Consider the following 15,660-nt stretch of genomic DNA (forward strand, 5'->3'; position numbering starts at 1 on the left):
GTAAATACATATTTTTTAATAATAAATATATATAAATATTAAATTCTATTTTAATACTTTTAGAAAATAGAAAATAGTTATCTATTTAGCATAATATTTCTTGATTATTTCATTTCATTTCAATTTTTTATTTTTAATGAATAGAAATAATAATGAATGGTTTTTTATAAATTTTTCGTTATCATCACCAATAAGAAGTGAGAAATAATTTTCCTAAGAACAGAAATACTTCTTTTTGGTAAGAAAATACATTGTGAAAATAAATAAATAGTAATAAAGGAATAAAATAGGAACAAATGAAATGAAATAAATGGGTGTATGCGAATATTATGGTTTTTTAAATGAATGAACAAATTAATAACAAAAATTCTTTATTTAATACGTAATTTTATTTTTGATAGTCATTGGGAATAGGGAATAGTGTAGCTTTTTTATTGAATCGAACGTAACGTTTCTTAATGTTGCTTCTCGTTTGTTCTTCTGTAGAATGACTGCAAGTTCAACTACATCCTTTTATAAACTTTTCTGTAGCGTCTTTCCACCAATCAGAATGATAGAACATTCTTATTGGTGCGGAGGTGCTTCTTTTTTGGAAGAACCGTTAGATTACGTTAAATAATTTGCGAAAATGAATTATTTACACGAAATAATATATATTAAAAACAAATAAATCAATGTATGTAGATAATATTATACAAATACGTAAATAAAAGAATAAATAACGAGTAAATACATATTTTTTTAATAATAAAAATATATAAATATTAAATTCTATTTTAATACTTTTAGAAAATAGAAAATAGTTATCTATTTAGCATAATATTTCTTGATTATTTCATTTCATTTCAATTTTTCATTTTTAATGAATAGAAATAATAATGAATGATTTTTTATAAATTTTTCGTTAGCATTACCAATAAGAAGTGAGAAATAATTTTCCTAGAACAGAAATACTTCTTTTTGGTAAGAAAATACATTGTGAAAATAAATAAATAGTAATAAACGAATTAAATAGGGACAAATGAAATGAAATAAATGGGTGTATGCGAATATTATGGTTTTTTAAATGAATGAACAAATTAATAACAAAAATTCTTTATTTAATACGTAATTTTATTTTTGATAGTCATTGGGAATAGGGAATAGTGTAGCTTTTTTATTGAATCGAACGTAACGTTTCTTAATGTTGCTTCTCGTTTGTTCTTCTGTAGAGTGACTGCAAATATCAAGTACATCCTTTTATAAACTTTTCGGTAGCATCTTTCCACCAATCAGAATGATTGAACAATCTTATTGGTGCGGAGGTGCTTCTTTTTTGGAAGAACCGTTAGATTACGTTAAATAATTTGCGAAAATGAATTATTTACACGAAATAATATATATTAAAAACAAATAAATCAATGTATGTAGATAATATTATACAAATACGTAAATAAAAGAATAAATAACGAGTAAATACATATTTTTTAATAATAAATATATATAAATATTAAATTCTATTTTAATACTTTTAGAAAATAGAAAATAGTTATCTATTTAGCATAATATTTCTTGATTATTTCATTTCATTTCAATTTTTCATTTTTAATGAATAGAAATAATAATGAATGGTTTTTTATAAATTTTTCGTTATCATCACCAATGAGAAGTGAGAAATAATTTTCCTAAGATGGAAATACTTCTTTTTGGTAAGAAAATACATTGTGAAAATAAATAAATAGTAATAAAGGAATAAAATAGGAACAAATGAAATGAAATAAATGGGTGTATGCGAATATTATGGTTTTTTAAATGAATGAACAAATTAATAATAAAAATTCTTTATTTAATACGTAATTTTATTTTTGATAGTCATTGGGAATAGGGAATAGTGTAGCTTTTTTATTGAATCGAACGTAACGTTTCTTAATGTTGCTTCTCGTTTGTTCTTCTGTAGAATGATTGCAAGTTGCAACTACATCTATTTATAAATTTTTCTGTAGCGTCTTTCCACCAATCAGAATGATAGAACATTCTTATTGGTGCGGAGGTGCTTCTTTTTTGGAAGAACCGTTAGATTACGTTAAATAATTTCGCGAAAATGAATTATTTACACGAAATAATATATAATAAATGTAAATAAATCCATGTATGCAGATAATATTATACAAATACGTAAATAAAGGAATGAATAATAACGAATAAATATATATCTTTTAATAATAATTATGTATAAATATCAGATTATATTTTAATGCTATTAGAAAGTAGAATTCTATTGTATCGAGAATGTTTCCTTATTGTTTCATTTCAATTTATTATTTTTAATGAATCGAAGTAATAATAAATACGTTGTTTTTAATAATAATAAATACATTATTCGATTCGATCATCAGTGAGAATTGAGAAGCAATTTTTTTTTAAGACGAAAATGCTTCTTTTTGATAGGAATAAATTGTGAAAATAAATAAATAATAATAAAATAAGGAATAAAATAAGGTATAGTGAGAAAAAATCGATTGAATAAATCGTGTGAATAATATCATAAAAATTTTTATATGATATGTACAAATTGGGAATAAGGATATGTAAAATAATATGTAATTTTATTTTAGAAATTAATAGGAAATAGGAAATAGGGAATAGAGGAATAGAGCAGCTTTTTTATTGATTCGAATGTTCTTTATTTCTTAATTTTAATGAAAATTACTGTAAATAGCAAATACATACTTTTATATATTATTTTTTGATAACATTTTTGAACCAGAATCGTAGAACAATTCTATTGGAGCTAGGATGCTTTCTTTTTGGTAGTTATGTCATATTTATTAAACGTAATTCGTAAAATCTTTTACTATTTTTCATATTAATGAAAAATATATAAATTAATTAATTTATAAATAATTGTGTATTAATATTTTTATGTATATATAATGATGGAATGAAATTATGTGTATCCAAAATATTTCTTAATGTTAATATATCGTGTGGGCTTCTCTGATTGGTGCGGAGGTGCTACCGCAAAAGTTATAAAAGGATGCATTGACCATTTGCAATCATTTTGCGTAAGGATTCGGAAGGAGTAGCATCGTTCAACGTTAACGTCGTGCTCGATTTAAGAAAAAAACTTGTAAGTTTTTAAAATAGATATTCATTTCTTCATTCTTTTTCTATTTATTTATTTATATGTATATTTATATACATATGTATTTTATAATTTATTATTTTTTATTTTATACTTGTTATTATTATTTAATTTTTTTAATTTTTATTTTAATTGATTTATATTTTTATTTTATTTATTGTATTTCTTTTTTTATAATCTGATTAATTTTTATTAATACTAATATTGTTAATAAAATTAAAATTTCTAATATTAATATTTTTTATTTATTATTAATTTTATTGATATTAATTTAATATGAATATTTAATTTAATTTTCGCGCGGAAATTAAATAAAGACTCGTTCTGTTACAGCCAATCAGAGAGCAGCTACGGCCCAGCGCTCGACGAATCAGTAGGTTCGGCGTCAGTCTGCTGTTAGACGTCGTGGGGATAGGACGAATGGAGATACAATGGGTGAGTAACTACGTATAATTTGTAATTAATATATTATTATAATTTATAAATTATTATTTATTTTGTTTAATTATTATATTTGTTTAACCGTATAGCGAGTATTTCTAAAAAATACTCGATATACGTTTAATTAAATAGTTTTTTGTATTCGCTTTTATTGTGACGTATATAGTTTGTCTGTCGACAATTATATTAATTTATAATTTATATTATAAATCTTTGAGTCAAAATTTGAATTTAAATATTGTGTTTTATCAATATAATTTTTTAATTTTGTATGTTTAATTTACGATTTTGATTTTTATTCGTGCAGATTATCGTTCGATCGTTGTAAAATAATATTGAATGAGTAATTGTTTATACGCATTTAAGAGATAATCCGATAATTTTTTCTTTTTCTTTTTTAACTTTTTCTTTCTTTAAATCTTTTTATTCGTTAGTTCGGAAATAAAAATAGTTAGATTATTATATCAATTTTATTTTCCATGTACGTAATTTCGAATATTTCTTTCTATCGTTTCGTGTATTTATTCTGTGTCCTCGACTCGTGTTATTTCCTTTTGATTTTACGCTTAAGACGTATTACGATTTCCTATAATCCGTTTCCAGGAAATTGTCGGTTTATATTCGTGTTCGATATGTCGTACGACTTTCCACGAACAAATTCCCACTCCAATTTATAATTTCGTAAACAAAATCGTGTCGCGTAGTATCATTCTATTACCGAAAGTTGAACTAGTAGGACGCTTTGCTACAGGTGCGTGACTATTGTGTAAAATATTCTTTCTATAGTAATTTTTTTACTTTCCCGTATTTAACTAATATTAATATTTAATCGTTAATTTATTAAATATTATATTTTTTTATTAATTTATTGCATTGTTAGAATTATAAATAGTATGAATTTCAAAAAAAAGATTTGAATTTGATCGTTGTTTTTTATTATTTTATTTTTAATACGATACGTTCTAATTATATATATTTTTTTATATTTACTTTAACGATTTGATTATTTTTTTGTGCAGGTTAAAAGTTGATTGCTGAGATAACTTTCAAGATATAATTTCAATATCGATGACCACAATCAAATGATGATTTTTTTATGGCAAAGCGGTAACATTTAATCTTTTGTATTAAAAATAAATATTTTTACTTACTTTTTATTCTATTATTGTTGACATGTTAAATAATTCATAATAGTTAATGCTTCAAAAAACAAAAATGGAATAGATTAAACAAATCATCAACATATTTATTTCGGATATATTAAATTATTTCTTTAAATTCGAGTTGATTAAATTTATTTTTCGCTTTCATTTAATATTTAGTTTCAAGAGATAACAATTTTTATGAACAAATGCTCGATATTCCTTTCCCACTAACCCAGATTTATTTTCAGAAAATTTTTGTGATCGCGCGCAATGCGATCGGTAGAATCAGTGTTTGTTTCGTAATAAAGTATCTTTAATATTTTCTAGAGCACAGTTGCTCTTATTCAATTTAATTATAATAATCATTCGCGAAATTAGAGTCAGTGTTTGTTCGCCGAATATCAAATACGGACGCGTCAATAGTTCATTTATTTTTTTTTTTTTTTCTTACAAATTTTCGTTTTCGGTACAGGGTAAAATCAGTGCTCTCAAGAATATAAGGCGATCATCCATCACGCGAAGAGGTAATTATCTTTGTATATTTTTAATCATTTTATTTTATTATTTGATTTTGCTTTAATCATTAATCGAGAAATAAATCGTCTTTTTTTGGAAAAATTTATTATTTTTTTCAATAAAATTTATAAATTATTAAATTTTTATTTCTCAGATTTTAAATAGTAAAATTTTAATTTTTATCTTTATTAAAGATTAATAACATCTTGATTTTTTATTTTTATTGAATTTTGGAATTAAATGAAGTTAAACCAATAATTGTGTGTTTTTTTTTTAAATCAATGTAATATTTTATATTTTGTTGAAGGTACTGCCATCATGTTATTCTCTGGACTTTTGAAAAAAAATTTTGTGTGATCGCGCGCAAAGCGATCGGTAGAATCAGTGTTTGTTTCGTAATAAAGTATCTTTAATATTTTCTAGAGCACAGCTGCTCTTATTCAATTTAATTATAATAATCATTCGCGAAATTAGAGTCAGTGTTTGTTCGTCGAATATCAAATACGGACGCGTTAGTAGTTCATTTATTTTTTTTTTTTCTTACAAATTTTCGTTTTCGGTACAGGGTAAAATCAGTGCTCTCAAGAACATAAGGCGATCATCCATCACGCGAAGAGGTAATTATCTTTGTATATTTTTAATCATTTTATTTTATTATTTGATTTTTTTTAATCATTTTTTTTTTAATCATTAATCGAGAAATAAATCGCCCTTTTTTGGAAAAATTTATTATTTTTTCAACAAAATTTATAAATTAATAGATTTTTATTTCTCAGATTTTGAGTAGTAAAATTTTAATTCTTATCTTTATTAAAGATTAATAACATCTTGATTTTTTATTTTTATTGAATTTTGAAACTTAACAGAGTTGAATCTATTATTTAAAAATTAAAAAATTTTAAATAATATTTAAAAATTTTTAAATAATTAAAGTTGTTTTTTTTAAAAATTAATAATAATATTTTATGTTAATAAAATTTGTTAAAATATATTAAAGAATTTCATGTTAATAAAATAATATTTTATGTTTTGTTAAAGGTATTATCGTCGTGTCATCTTCTGGACTTTTGAAAAAAAATTTTGTGTGATCGCGCGCAATGCGATTGGTAGAATCAGTGTTTGTTTCGTAATAAAGTATATTTAATATTTTTTAGAGCACAACTGCTCTAATTCAATTTAATTGTAATAATCATTCGCGAAATTAGAGTCAGTGTTTGTTCGCCGAATATCAAATACGGACGCGTTAGTAGTTCATTTTTTTTTATTTTTTTTTTTTTTTCTTACAAATTTTCGTTTTCGGTACAGGGTAAAATCAGTGATCTCAAGAACGGAAGGCGATCATCCATCACGCGAAGAGGTAATTATCTTTGCATATTTTTCATCAGTATAGTTTCATTTTTTTTTTTTAGTTTTTTTTATTAATTAATATATATTATTAATTAGTATATGTGTTTTAAATTATGGTATTCGTTTTTTTTTTATAGTTTTCATCCTCCTACTTGATAACAACTTCTTGATGGCGTCATGACAGCATTGATGGCAACGCAGATTCTTCGCATCGAATGGTGAGTCGCATGCATTTTGGTTCCTCTGGTCACTCAATCATGTCGTAGGATAAAAGATCCGAATCGACACGAGTGACTGGTTGTATACGTAGATTTTTTCACGAGCACAATGACCGCGGGTATTTGTTATACCCGTGAGTAGTAACATTTCATTTGTGTTTTATTTATTTATTAGATCAGGATAGGTTTTCTTGCACATCGCGTTTTTAATAAAACGATATTAATAATTAATGTTATATGAATAAGTTTTAACGTAATATTAGAAATTATACAATTATAATAATAATGTATATAATTATAATGATAATTATAATGATTAAATTATAATAATGGTTGTTTATTATTATATGATAATAAACATAATATTTAATTTCTTCGTCTATTTTATTATAATGCATCGAAAGAATTAATTATTTTATTCTAAACTTAAATTCAAAATGTAAAAATATTTAGTTTTTCATGTTTCTTCCGTACAAAAATGTAATAAAATATAGTGCAAGAAAACATCTCGCGACAGGTAGATTTTTGAATCAAAGCCACAAGTTTTGAACATTGCTTTAGTATTTTCGAAAATCTGCTTTGATAAAAAAAATCGCCTGAGGTTATTTTCTGAGTATTTAGAGTCAATGATCTAGAGTCAATAATTTCTTATTTTTAATTATCATAAATAAATATTCATTGTTCATACTTTTTCTTTATTTAATTAAAATCAATAATTATTCATAATTTATTCTTAATTTAGAAATCTTAAAGATTTATTAAAATTTGAAATAAAACAAGCAGATTAAGAAATATTAGCCCGTTAGAAATATTAAAAATAGATACTAATGCTTTTTTTAGCTCAGGATTTTCAGGTTTAACCCCTTCCGTGTTTATTGCCAGGAACTCACTCACGTGCCCAGGTGCTACTTGAGTGAAGGAGAGGCAATGAGCATGATGAATCTAATTAATAAGTTAATAAAAATTTTTCAGCGATTGACGATGTATTAGTGTATCGTGCACGACGTATTTTTCACATTGTGTGTGTGATTAGGCTGTGGAATTGCGTCGTTATTCGTAATTATTATTCCATTCACAATTATCATACAATATCATACAATAACTATTTTATATCTATTATTGAATACTGCGGATTATAAATAATAATTTATTAGTTTTTTTATTAAATTATAACAATGATACCAAATGCTGTATCATCAAATAATAATATCATTTAGTCATGAATATTATTTTAATCATGACTGTAGATAATTACTATAGATAGTTAAAACGATAATATACGCATATTTTTATTGCAATTTACGCAATGGTCACTAGCCATCGTCAATCGATTTCAGGAAAATGGTACGTAAAGTTAGAGTATGCGAGTAGTGTGCCAAGCTCGGGTGTCGGAGGCGTCCCGGGACGTTTTCCCTAGTGTAGGCATTTGCGCCCGAGTATTATGTGTGAGAATCGTGGAATGAATGTGTTGGTGTGCCTGTTTTGCCATTTTTTAAATATAGGGCTAGGTAGGATAGGTAGTATACTTCTGGTGTGTCTGTTAATTATAAGTAGGTAGGGCCGGGCAGGTTGTCACAGTCTCCGATCGGGTAGGCGCGTTTTTCGCGTGACAACCTGTTTCAGGAAATAAAATTTGAAGAATCGAGGGTAAAACTGAGATGAATGGATTATTCGCCATTCGTTTCTGGTTCTGCTCGTCGATTTTTCGAATTCGCGGTCGTGGTCGCGAAGTGTTTCGAAACGAACGTTGTGCTCGAGATTCTGCATATGTACGGAGAATGATCATTGCTATCGTTGGTCGTTCATGTGCACTTAGTTTCCGCGAATTAGTCATTTTTTTTTCTTTTTTTTCTTGGTTTGCGATTAGTGAATCTCGAGCCTAGATTTAAGTTTCAGCGGGCATTGCGCCCGAAGGAGGAAGACCGAAGAGGCCCGACAAACTGTCACGAAGAGGGCTGCAACGAATGGTTTCTCATTTTTTAGATCTTTTTTGGATCCAAAGGATGGGAAATCATTGTTACTACTTTGTCATTGTGCTCGTTTTAGTAATACGTAGTATATGTTGTTGTATCGTCTGGCCAATTTGCATGCTGGCCCATCGTTCATCCAGTCATCATGGGCAAATCGCGATTTTTGCATTAGTGTTGCGAAAAAAAATTACGGTTTGAATTAGTGTTGCGTTTTCAAAACTCGCGTTTTGTATTAGTGTTGCGATGAAAAAAACTATCGCGATTGTTTTTAATTTGATTATGAAGTACTATAATTTTTTATATATATATATATATATATATATATATATTTTTTTTTTTTTATTTTCAATTTATTTTATAGTTATTACGATTTATAATATCGAAAGTATTTGAAGTAACTTTTCATATATAAAATACAAAATTTCTATTAAATTCATTTCAAAAATTAGTGTTGCGTCAACGAATGATCGCGTTTTTCGATGTAGTGTTGCGTCAATGAATAGTCGCGTTTTTTGAAGTAGTGTTGCGTCAATGAATAGTCGCGTTTTTTGAAGTAGTGTTGCGTCAATGAATAGTCGCGTTTTTTGAAGTAGTGTTGCGTTTATAATATGCCCAAAGTTCTTCCACTGATACGGTGGAAATGTTCCTGATTCTGGATCACTCGGTGCAAATTACAAGAGTTGCACATTGGTGATCTTACAACGACAGCCTTTGCCTATGGCTGTAATGGACCCGTCATTAGTGTTGCGTATAATGAAACATGAGTGCATAAATTAGTATGTAGAGTTGCGTAAAAAAACTAGAACACTCTACTAAGGGTGTCTTATTCGGGAGTCTTTTTTTTTTTTTTTTTTTTTTTTTGTTAAGAATAAATTGATTGCAAATATAATAAAGCACTCATCGCGTTTGCTTTTGTGAATTTAGTATATTAGTGTTGCGAAAAAATTAAAGATACTCCACTTTCGGTTTTTTCTCGGGTTTAAATTGAGTGGATTATTTGGTAGCCCTTCTGGCTATCTTTTCTTTGTATTTTATTTTTCAGCACCCCCTTATTATAGAGCATTTGTTTCATGAAATATTGTTAAAAATATTTGTTTTTACCAATAATAATCTTTCATTATTATTCAAAATTATTACGATTATAATGAAATATTTGAATTGTGCAATTTAAAATTTTTTTAATAAATCAGAATGTGCAATTCACAATCATCATTCATTTTTTAATAAAAAATTACTTTTAATAAAATTACTTTTTGAATGAATGTAATTCGGTTCACAACTCATTATGGTAGAATTATATTTTATTTCACGAAAAAAAACTATTCAAAAATTTTTTATCTTGAAAATTTCTAATAAAATTTTTTGATTATTAAAAAATAAATTATCTACCAAATTGATCTTAATTGGTTTGTTCCATTTTATTGTTAATGTTAAAATATTATTATTTTTATAATATTATTAATTTGTTTCAATTCATATTAAATAAAAATTTTTATGTTAAAATTTTGTAATATAAATTTAAATTTGAATATTTTTAAATCTTTATAATTTTGATGAATAATGAACGATTATGAATTATTTAACAATAATTTGTTAATTTGTTTTTTTTTATAATTAATATATTTTATTTCAGGTGTATTATTTTTTTTTTTCTCAAGTACTAATCCAATAAATGAGTTTGTTTCAGATTTATTAACTTCTAGAATTTATAGTATCATTTCAAATAGGTATATAAATATGTTATATCAGCGGTTTTTGAATGAAATAACATGAATGAAAAGAAAAGAAAAAAGGGAAAAAGTACGGATATATATTTACAGTTCTTAAGTGGAATTTTATGAGTGAAAGAAAAAGAAGAATAGAAAAGAGTATAGGTATGTATTTATAATTTTGAAATATATTAAATAATAATCTTCTCTTGCATAATTGATTATTATGCTGTAAATTTTTACTAAATTCTTGAAGTTTAAGTTTGTTTCAGGAACCATTGCGAAATTTTAGCAAAGAAGAAAACAATGAGGAAGATTGTTATATTCTGTTATGTAATGCGCTCTCCCTTGTCCTTGTTCCTTGTCCTTTATTTGAATATAACTTTTTATATAGGTAGAATTGTGCATATATATCATCAATTCTTTCCTTTTATACATAAATAGGATAAATATATAGATAGGATATCGATAGGATTATTAAATTATATTTTATGGATCCATAAATGAAAGGTTTTAATAAATAGGGCTTATAAATTACTTGATTTAGTTAGGCAGGTTTTATTAGGAAAAGAAACGTTTAAATTTTTGGTAGATAGTTTCCTAGATATTAGCTTTTGTAATTAGATAGGATTTGTTTAAATAATACGATAACATATATATAAAAAAAAGGAAATCATTAGTAAGAAATCATTACATAAAAATATTAAAAAGCATGAAATTTCAATGCTATTCAAATTATTAAATAAGATATATTTATACTTAATGCATGTACAATTAGGGATAGTAGATGTAGATGTAGGTGGTGAATATAGTATTTAATTTATTCTTAAATATATTAATTAGTTATAATATTTATAATTAAGTGCATGCTTAATTATTAAGAACAATAATTATAAGTAAATGGTGGTGGATAGTATAAGTCTTTGTGAGATGCATTTCATTTGTTTATTTTTTTGTTTCTTGCCTCTATTTATTGATTATTAAATTATATTTTAGAAATTATTTTATATTTGCATTACAATGAGAATATAAAATAATGATACAATGAAAGAGCATCTCACATAAGTAAATTAATTACGTAATTAATTTTAAATATAGTTTTAATTTTATTTTAAGAATTATTATTTTCCGCGTCGGTTTTCCTTACAATTCCTTTCGTTGTTTTGCACAACGATCAAGTATTTGAACGTTTTGCAAACATACACCAAAAGGAAAATAAATTTAAAAATAAATAAATTTGTGCGTAAAAGGAGGGTGGATGGGACGTGGCTAGGGATGGGTCTCCAACATTGCAGCAACCTCCTCGAGGTGAGACCTGGGCAATCATTATTATTTGTTGTACAATTTATAATCGTATCATGTATAGCAATGTCGTGGTATAATTATAAATTATATAGCAAATAATATGAGCTAATTGGCTGCCATCGCGATTATTGAATTTAAATTTTAAGATGATTATTAGAATTTGGTATATCAGAGTTTTTGTTTCTTAAATTACTGCAAGAAATGTTTGTTTTTAGCCGTAAATATTTTTTATTTGTTTTTTTGTTCAAATCTATTATCTAAATTTCAGTATAATTAAATTATTAGTACCATTTCAGATTTTTGAATAGATAGAGATTATGTTTAAAGAATTATGATTTATAATTTTTATTTATAAACTTTTTTTTATAGAATTTTACTATTTCTTTTTTTAATTTTAGTGTTGATTGTATAAAATATTAATTAAAGTTATTTGTTGAGATATATTATATATCATATTTCATTCTTTTGTGTTCTTTAAAATTATTTTTTAAATTTTGTTTCAATTCTAGTTTTATTGTACCATTTTTAAAAATTTTATAAAATTTTTATTCTTTTATAAAATTATTATTAATATTAGAAATTTATTTAAAACGGTAATTGATACCCGAAAATTTGCAATTATCATTTATAGATATTTGTATTTTCACGGATGATAAATTGTAAGTTTTTGGGTGTCTGTATCATTAACTTATCGTCGTTCGATAAGTGACCGACTGTGCATTTTCACGATAAATCTTACCGACCCTTATAAAGAACGTATTTGTTTCAATATAATTATAAATATAATGTGTGTATTTTTAGTCACTTGAAGTTTTTTATCTTGAAGATTTTTTTAAATTGCTAACGTTAAAATTTTTGTTTTTTTTTTTTTAAATTTGTTTTTATTAAAAGTTCATTTTTTGACTATATTTCATAGATGGCGTTGCATTTATAAAAGCAGCTGTCGGTAAAATAAATCCCTACAGTTTCTCTTTTCAATACTTTCTTTTCTTTCAAAAGGATATGTATGTATATTTTTCTCATGCTTGTTTGAGACACTTTTAATTGTATTTCAATTTTAAGCTTGAGCTTAATATAATAAAATATTATTTATGGGAGATTTGTATTATATAATATTTATTAATAATAATCCCAATTCATATCTCATAGAAATTACTATGTTCATATAGTAAAACAGAAACATGCCTAATCTTATTAGATACATATTGTTAGAATACATTTTATATGATTCGAATAAGATTTTACATTTTTTCAATTTCGTTGCGTATTTTAATAGGAAAAAAAATACTCATCAATTGAATCTATATATATAGTCACCGTTATTACAAAAAAAAGAAGAAACAAATTTTTGATGGATGAATTTTTGATGATGAAAAGAGAATTACAGATGAAGAATCCTTTTGACATTTCCTTTGTTTGGGAATTAAGATAAAGAAGCAAATGTAGGTATAAGGACCGTGGAAACTTTTCTGTTTGAGTCACAGCAGGAACAAACCAAACGCACCTCCTTTTCTTTCTTTCAAGTCAAATATTATCAGATATGTGAACGTGTAACTGTGTGCTTTACTTTCGGCACCTATGACGAACGAATGAAATATCTCTACGACGTGCTATAAAACGCAGTATTACCTTGTTTGACGTTACGATTTCCAAACATCATTTCGCTATATAAATCTTTCACAATCCGTGACGTATCGATGACCGGTCTATCGATCATTCATAGAAGAGACATCTTCATTGTCGAAAGAATAGGCCGTGTGATTGTTTCGGTGAAAAACCGATTTCTTTTGCTCAAGTTTTCTATTTACCGTGCACTCACGAACGTCGGCGGCCGAGAAACGACACCGGGAACCGTCGTGCGGTTTTTCCGACCACGTTTCTGGCAAATATTTACCGGAAGGTGGAGGAGGTCCTCTTTAAATTCCACCAGCAATCGGCGCCTCGGAATACCGAAAATAACTTTAACGATCTTTCGGCTTAGTCTCGAATAACCGTAAAGCTCTGGTAATGACTGGAAACGGCGGTGCAAGACCGAGTAGCTGGTTGCAACAGAGGAAGAGCTTTGATCGACGTAAGAAAAATATCCATAATTCGGTCATAAGGAATGAAATAGTTACTTGGGTAAAGGCAGAGAATACAAAACGTGGATAAATTTTAGTGGGGACAAAGAAAGAGAGAAAAGATGAGCGAGAAGAAGAAAGATGGATTAAGGGGAAGAAAGAGGAAGGGATAGAAGAACAGTAACTGGAAAGCCCGGATTTCGTTCCCAGGACGAGCGCTCGACCGCGCTACGCAGGATTAAGCAATCACACAGGCCGATGGTTCCTCGATAGCGATGCTAATGTCGGGTCGAAAGGGCCAAGCACGCGTTTATGGCCCTTCCGTTTGCTTAGGCAAATCGAAGACATTCGCGGCAAAAGGGCGGCCCTGTATCTCCTTTCATGGCCAGACTGCAATAAAAACTATGACGCTCGCGTTTAATCTTTTTAACGCAAGAGAGATATATTCTTTCGAATTATCTGATCCACGAATCGCGCGCGCAATATTATCCAATATTATCGATTGTAAACACGATATAAACATGTATGATATAACACGCCACCATGGCTCGTAACAAGTCTATAGCGTATTATATAGAATGTTGTTTTTCGTAATATTTATACTCTACGAATTTATATCGCGGATAAAACTCTCGACGGGGATGAAACGTGGCAAGGAGAAACGATCGAAAGGGCGGATGATCGATGATCGACGAGCGTTTCGACGCGTGCGTCTGTCCGTTCTTCGCGGTAGGTAAAAAGGGGGGTAGGGAGAGAAGGGGAGGGTAGGATCAACGCGTATCAAGGCATCATTCGAATCGAATCTCACGCTCTCGTCACGTTTCAATTTGAATCATATTGATTCGATCGTGAAAACATTGTCACAATAATTCCGCTTCTTTGTGAACGCTGTGCCGATAATAATGGATCGGTCACGGAAGATTTTCGAAGTAAACGTGGATACGACGCGAAGATCGTTCGTAATAAAAGAATGACGAGAAAATGGAGAAGAGGAGGAGTTCGACGAATTTGATTCCGTTTCCGGGAGCAGCAATTTCCGGCAGGGGGGAGGGGTGGAGGGAGACGGCAAGGTCGGCGTAAAGGAGCGCGCGGAATTCGTGAGAAAGCAGGAGAGACGAGTCAGTAGCTATCCCACGAATGTCAAGAGGGAAACGATAGACGCCGAGGAAGAGGCCAGGAGTCGAGCTTAACGAAGGATAGGGTCAGAGGGGTGGGGTTGGTAGCGATTAACTCTTACTTAAAGGCCGCCTCCGCCTTTGCGAGCCGTCACTTCAAAGATGTCGTGCAACAATGGAGCACTTTAACGCTGCGAATGCTTAAGTCATCTTAACAGCCAATCGTCAGGCACTGCCTCCCCAATTATCTCGGGACAAAACAATTAAACGCGACTCGTCGTTACCTCCTTCTCGATCGCTTAATGCCCACTAAAGACGAAATCACCTGTAGGAAGCAGTTAAGACACGGTGTTCGGTTGTTGGAACTTCTCTCCTCTCCCCAGGGACAAAGGGATGTGCTTCTTCATCCAATTAGACGATAATGGAACACGGATCCTCGTTTTGCCAGTACCGAATCATTTTCGATCCTTGCCGATGATGTCCCCCTCCTGTCCCTCTCTTTGTTCCCTCTTTTCCTCTCCATTCTTTCTAGACACACCGTCTCTTCCCTATATGATTCTTGGAAAAATCGAAATAGTTGCAATTTCTCGAATTGTATATCGTACGCTTTGAAAAATTCGAATTTTGGAAGAAAAAAAGGAAACGTGTTGTTGAAGGATGGCTGGAAAAGCAAACGAGAATTCGTAGTAGTAGCTTGTAGAGCGCGACGA

This window comes from Apis florea, unplaced genomic scaffold, assembly GCF_048593485.1.
Source record: "Apis florea isolate Af1SG1 unplaced genomic scaffold, ASM4859348v1 contig_3370_pilon, whole genome shotgun sequence".
Lineage (NCBI taxonomy): Eukaryota > Metazoa > Arthropoda > Insecta > Hymenoptera > Apidae > Apis > Apis florea.